Raw genomic sequence first — 7,108 nt, 5'->3', positions numbered from 1 at the left:
GATCTAGGTAATATCAATTTTATGTTTTAGGGGGATGTTTTCCTTCACGTCCACGCTTTTCATATAAGAACCCACAGTATTCGTCGATCAAACCATTCTACAGAGAAGATGGCTTCGAACCACCTCGATAAATTTCAAACATTGCAAGACGTCCTTGACAATTTGGGCATGTTAGAACAAATGCTAGTACGACTCAATGAAGACCACTATTCTTATAGTCCGCATAGAGTAAAAATGGAGATTAGCAACTTAAGAAAAGCAAAGGACATGATAAGTGGTGTGATGAAGGAAATAAAGGAGGAGAAGGAGGATGAAGAGGAAAGGATAAGAATAAGAAAATGGAATGAAAAAATTGAAAAAGAAGAAGAAAATGAGAAGAGGAAGAAAGAAGAGGAGGAGGAAGAGAAGAAAGAAGAGGAGAAAAAAAAGAAGATAAAGAGTGTAGGTGAAAAAATAAGAAGTTGGTGGAGAAAAAGAAGAAATTAGAAGCAGAAGAAGAAACCAAAGGCCCTTTTCAGGGCCAGCCATATTTCTCGAAAAGAGAATGACTTTTAAATTGCTTACCCCTTTATAAAAAAATTAAAAAAAAAAAAAATCCCATGTTCAATTCCCCTTGTCCCTAAAGTAGTTTTTTTTCTAACATGTTCAATTCCCCTTTGTCCCTAGACAAACCCAAACTCTATTCCCATGTTCAATTCCCCTTGTCCCTAGACAGACCCAAACTCTATTCCCCATGTTCAATTGCCTTTGTCCCTAGAATCGATTTTTTTTTCCATTGTTCGAATGCCTTTGACGCTAATCTCAATATTTCCTTTTTTTCCTTTCTCCAATGTTAAATTCCATTGACGCTAATCTTACCCAGGGTTTTTTGCCCATGTTAAATTTCCATTGACGCTAATCTCGCCCAGGGTGGTTAATGTTAAATTTCCATTGACGCTAATCTCGCCCAGGGGGTGTTTGTAATGCTAATTCCCATTGACGCTAATCTCACCCCTTTTACTACTTATAATCATAGTTTGGTGTAAATGCCATTACAGAAGAAGACACACACTCACACAAACACACACACACACTCGCCCCCCCCCCCCCCGGCCCCCAATCTCTTACACAGATTGATCAAAAACATGTGCAAGGCTTATAGAACTTCATACTTTTTAAAAATTTATATTTCTTCCATGTGTTATAAATATTGAAAAAAATCTGGCCAGCCTTCGAAGATTGTATTATTTCAAAATAGCATAACAGTTCTTAAATTTTATCTCATATAGCAAACGTCGTCAGGTATGCACGGGATTTACATGTATATGTCATCCACCCCAATGAATGAACATAGTTGTAGATTTCTTTGGTATGTCTCTTGTCGTCCTGAGAACTGACTAAATATGGATACAAAATTTGAGGTAACACTCTTAAAGCCACATTTCACAGTATGAAAATGAAAGGTTTGCCAATATGTAAGCATATTTATTCCATGTTTCAAAGGCAGTCATAAAGGTATATATGAGCTAAGAATGAATAATTAATCAGATTAGTAAAGATGTAGGTCTCAGTGACCTTTATTTATAAGATGTAGTACTAACAGAGATGCATCCCTTTATCAGGCGTTATAACTTTAACATGAACAGTACACACAAAATGGACATTAAACAAAAGAATTAATAATGTCATTAAATCATGAAACACAGGTCAAATAGGTCTCTTTTTACAATAAGGGTGATTTATTTAAGAAGAAGGTTCCCTTCATCAAGTTTAACGAGAAGATGATTTATTCAAACCTCGTAGGAAAGTTTGCACATAGCATGCCAAATCCAATGTGGTCATAAGAAAAACACCAGAGGCAATAAAATGTGAAATATAGGTCATAGTGACCAACATTTAACACGAGGGTATGGTACGAACATACGTGCATTGAAACCAATGATTGCATGCAACTCACAGTCTAATAGTTTTTGTACTGGCACTTTTATTCACATGGTAGATAAACGTAGCAAACGTGTAATTTATACTCCAAAGTCATACTCTTCCAGTTTTCTCCAAAAATCCAGGAGAAAGAATACAAGGCTTATATATATCAAAGTTCTAATTGCTCTTTTGATTTTATATTTGAATGCTTCTATGGTTTGGACCCATCGGTAACTATTCAAGAGTAAGGTGGCGCCAGGAGCCTGGAGTCGGTGATGTGGGGAGTGGATGCGGAAATTTGCAATGGCGAGCAAAGAAGTAACACTACTACTAAACGTTTTCAACCTAAATCATACACTATTATAAAAATGGCGGATATTTTGAGTACCATCAACTTTCATTTAGTTATTAATATTATCACCTCTCCTGCTGCTTCTACTGTTTCATAGCAGATGTAGTTGCGATGGTAATATCAAATGACTCCTGTACTCTTAATGACTGGTCAGGTTTCCATTATTGATTATTTTTATTTCATCTTTTCTTGTTCGTAATTGAATTTGGTATCGTCCTCCTTGTTTCAAAGCGAACAAAAAATGATCATCACTGAAGAAGTTCGAACGGAGTTTATTAAGTCATTTTAAAGATTTGATATTTTTAATAATGGTGGCTATATTTGATGGCGAATACGCTTCATTTTCACAATTTGAAAGTTCCTGATGCCAACATGCATCTTTTGACTTGCAACATCTCATGACTTATAGCAAGATTTGTAGAGGGCTCAGAATTGGCACACAGTGGTCTTTGTGGTGCACAAAATCAGAGAATCCTGACACCTCCAACCGAGTGTGGGAGATCAAGATGTCCTATTGTCTATAGCTTTTGTTATTTTGGTCAATAGTTGTGTCCATAGTTTTAATTGACAGTAATACTGTTTGTGTAAACATATGCATCCTTGCTTGCATTGAAAAATTTCATGTATTTTTTTTCCCTTTTTTTATAATTCTAAAATATCTTCCTCGAGATGTCATAGCTGCTATAAATGCTGTAAATGTACTGCGAGAAAGTTTTTCACACCGGTAGAAAAAATGTCCTAAGTTCGGGGTTTCATACCAGAGTCCTCGACATGTACCAAATACAAGAATACTTGTGTGTACAAGTGTAAAGTTACATGGCAATCTTGTAAGTAGTTTAGGAAGAGTTGCCAGAACAAACTTGTTCTGACCGGTAGACTGTGGACAACATGCAATCCCTTAAGCCCTTCAAATCTACGACCAGTCGAGTTAAAAATAGTATTGCTTTGGAGGAAACCAGTGCCATAAAAAAAACTCGTAGAAAACCTAATTCCCCATATTTTCTGATCTTTGTTTTGAAAAATTCAGACAATACTGATTTTAATTTTCACTGTAGAAATGAGGACTGGATTACATTAAATCAGATGCTTTAGCTGCTGGAATTGGGGTTCTTACATGTGTCAAGGTCATGGATATCAAGACAGCCAAAAAAGTGATATACTCACTGGACTGTGCCTAATTCATGTAAAACCCCAAATGGATTTTCATTTTTATTTTAAATACTGATCACCAACAGCATATGGGATACGCAATCATACAAACATAAAGACCACATTAATAATTTCGATTTTTCTAATGTATAAATGAGTTACAAACTACTGAGCACAACCTCTAATTTTAATATGGCATTTTTACGAAGGGTATTTTAAATGCTCTAAACAATTTCCATGAAACGGTCAATAAATTTAATATCTATCAAAAGATACAATAGCGTTCATAAAAAAAGATTTGCAGCTGCACGTGCACCACTCCAAACACTTGCAAATTATAAGCGTGACGTAACATAGGTAAATAACAGTGACCAAAAAATGAAAAATTCTGCAACTGGGCAACAAGCATACCATAAAATACTGGTGCTCTTAAGGGTACTCTCTCAGTGACTGCAATGCCAACACGGATAACGTTTAAGTATGAAATTCTGTCAGATCCTAAAATTCTGAGGTGGTTTCATCGTTTTAAAGATGGTCGCCCATCCATGGAACATTATATATGTCCTGGAAGACAGCTGTCTGCAACCGGTGTGTTGTGTCTGCTGCGAAGGAGATAACGGATGAAGATGCTCGATATACGGCGGAAGAATTTACTTTTTTAACCCGACAAAACAAATAAACAACATAGATCGGTGAAAAACGAGCCAAGACCACAATTCGATCGACAGTCTGAGTTTCATAAGAGTTATATGCATTCGATGCAAAAGGCCTGGTCATCCTGACACATATGCCCGACTTTGATAGTCACTGGACATTTTTTTGTTGCATTCAAAGCTTCGCCAAAAGCTATTATTCATCTACTCCATGACGCACCAGTGTACAAAAGAGCTGAGAATCACAACTTTGCCACATCCTCTATACGCCCATGATTTAATTTAGCTCTAGGTGATTTCTGATTAAATCCCGTTTTCAAACAAATTTGCTGATGGCCGGATGACTAAAAGCCGACACGCAGTTCTAGCTGCAGTTTTCCACTGTATGAACAATGTACCCAAACGTAATTGGCATTTAACAGATAAGACGGGAAAGTGTTGACTTCCATGGGGAGTATTGTATTTGTTGTTTAGAACATTTTCAATATCCCTCTTAAGTGATGGGATAGACTTATTAATGGGGGAAAGTTTTTAAAATTAAAATGTGTCAATTTTGTAAAAGGGTGTTTGTGGGAGATGTGCCTATCACTGCTTACCGCTTTCATGTTGAAACCCGACACTGATGAAGTAATAAAGAATTTACCAGTTCCATTACTCATTTAATACGATATTTACATAATTAAATTTAAGCGGAGGGTCAGCAGTAGTTGTCACATGACACCACTGCACTTTGCTGCTTATTCCTGGTTCTTTCAATTATTTTTTTTAATTGCAGAAAAAAAACATGGCATTTTATCTGTCAGTTTTAAATGAAGTGCACCAAGTCAAAACCAAGTTACGCTTATGTAACCAGTTCATGTGTTCAACTAATGCAGACCCTCTAAATACTATCAAGCACATGTACAGTATTACTTTCCAAGATGGGAGACTGTTGGGACCCAATATTTTGGCTAAATTCACCAAGACAGTTAGCATAAAGTGGTCTGATTAATATATGAACGGCCTGCAGGGAAAGCATTATCAAATTGGATCCAGTTTAGTAATGTTTCCCTAAATCTTTAAAGGTCAGTGACTGACCTCCGAATTTACTTATACGTTTCACAGGAAAAAATAGGGTATGAAATTCAAGGTAATGTGGGGTGAGTTCAGCGACTGATGAATTACTTAAAGCACTTTATCTTTAAAAATTAATCAACAACTACATAGCTCGCCTCTACAACTCTTTTCGTGGTTTCCAGTATCCCCAGTGAACACCAGGTATCACTCAGAACGTAAATTCAGAATAAAGTGATCCTGACAACGGTGGCACCTGTGATAAAACATAACCGACATAAACAATAAAAATATATGCTTTTCAATATCCACGCAGACGTAAAATAAGAGTCAAGAAGCTATAATTCCGGAAGCCAGAATTTACTGGCAAAAGTCATGGGCTTCGTGTAGCCTTGGAGTACTATCAAGTATGACCACTCTTACCAGCAAAGTTCATGCATCAGTATTTACCAAGACCATCTTCGCTAGCCAAGGTTCCGATATGATAACCCCATCTACACCGTGGCGTATCGAGCAGATATTTCTGTGCTTCGGGTCTGTGAATTTCATTTGATGCGGCGGCAAAATTAAGTTATTCAAATTTGGATAATGTTCCTCCACGATCGAGACATGGGGGGGGGCATTGATGAACTTGAATGGACTGATAATTAAGCAATGTTCCAATGCCGGTCCGTGTTTGTACAAATACTTTTCATTCAAATACACCTGTAATGGCTTCCTCTCGAACATAGTCATACTTTCGATGTTAAACTAACATAGTAGCCTTTCTATGTCAATTGGATCCACCATTTTCGGCGGATGTACAATGCACCTCTGTTATATTCTATTAGCTGGCATTACTAAGGGAGGCAACTCATTAAATCCAACAGATTGTCGCTAGGTCAAGCACTAATATATTTGTTCGATCCGCCAAGGTGTAGATAGGATTATCATATTGGAACCTTGGCTAGCGAAGATGTTACCAAGACAGCAAAAATAAATGAAAAGCCATATGTGAAATACATGTAGTCCACAAAGGGGCAGACAATGGGGATGGGGTATTTTTCTTATCTCTTTTACCTTTAGATAATTTTGTTTCTTAAACTAATACAACGAATTTATAGGTCTTGTTTTCTACACATGAGCACAAGAATATTTTTCAATCTACCCGTGGGCAGGAGATTACTTTTTCCAACAAATCCCAAGCCCTACCCTGAAAATTACATAGTCCCTCCCCAATGACTTTACTCACTCACATGCATAACAGTAAACCTGTTGATGGTAACTGATCAGTAATATACAACATACAGTCAGTAATATGTACAAGTCTACTACTGAATATTCCTACTTCAAACTGCACTGGTCAGATGTGGCCATCTGACTATGTAAGGATGTATTTAGTTCAGAACAAAACCATATGGTCATAAGCTAACCAAGAGTACCTGACCTATGTTAAAAGCATAAAATGCAAAGTCATTGAAACATGAAACACAGACCATCAATATGCATTTCCTCACAAAGGACGGTGACCTACTATTGTGTTGAGTGTGTAGTATTAATTAGCATGCATTTCCCAATCATAAGTCATGATTCCAGGTGTGTGCATGTGTGTGCATATATATATATATATATATATATATATATATATATATATATATACACACACACACACACACATACATATACACTCACACATGAAAGATGCCAAACCCTTGATACAGACACAATTTTTTTCTTATAAAAAAAATGTGTGCATATACTGTTCATGTAAATAGTCACCTTAGCCTCCTCCCCAGTGGGTAAGTGCTATGAACCCACTTGAAACTATTTCCTAGGAATAATGGTTGAGATACACTGATATATTTATATGCTTCTACATGTGAAGACACTGGTGCCAGGAGTTATACAACAGCTCTCAACCTTGTAGAGGCAAGCTATAAAAATTGTAAAAAAAAAAAAAAAAAAGTTCATTTCATTTCATGCACAAGTTAGAGATACCACTGATTTCAGAAAATATGGC

This window comes from Sinohyriopsis cumingii, chromosome 11, assembly GCF_028554795.1.
Source record: "Sinohyriopsis cumingii isolate HCF-2022 chromosome 11, ASM2855479v2, whole genome shotgun sequence".
NCBI lineage: Eukaryota > Metazoa > Mollusca > Bivalvia > Unionida > Unionidae > Sinohyriopsis > Sinohyriopsis cumingii.
This window is presented reverse-complemented; position numbering follows the sequence as displayed.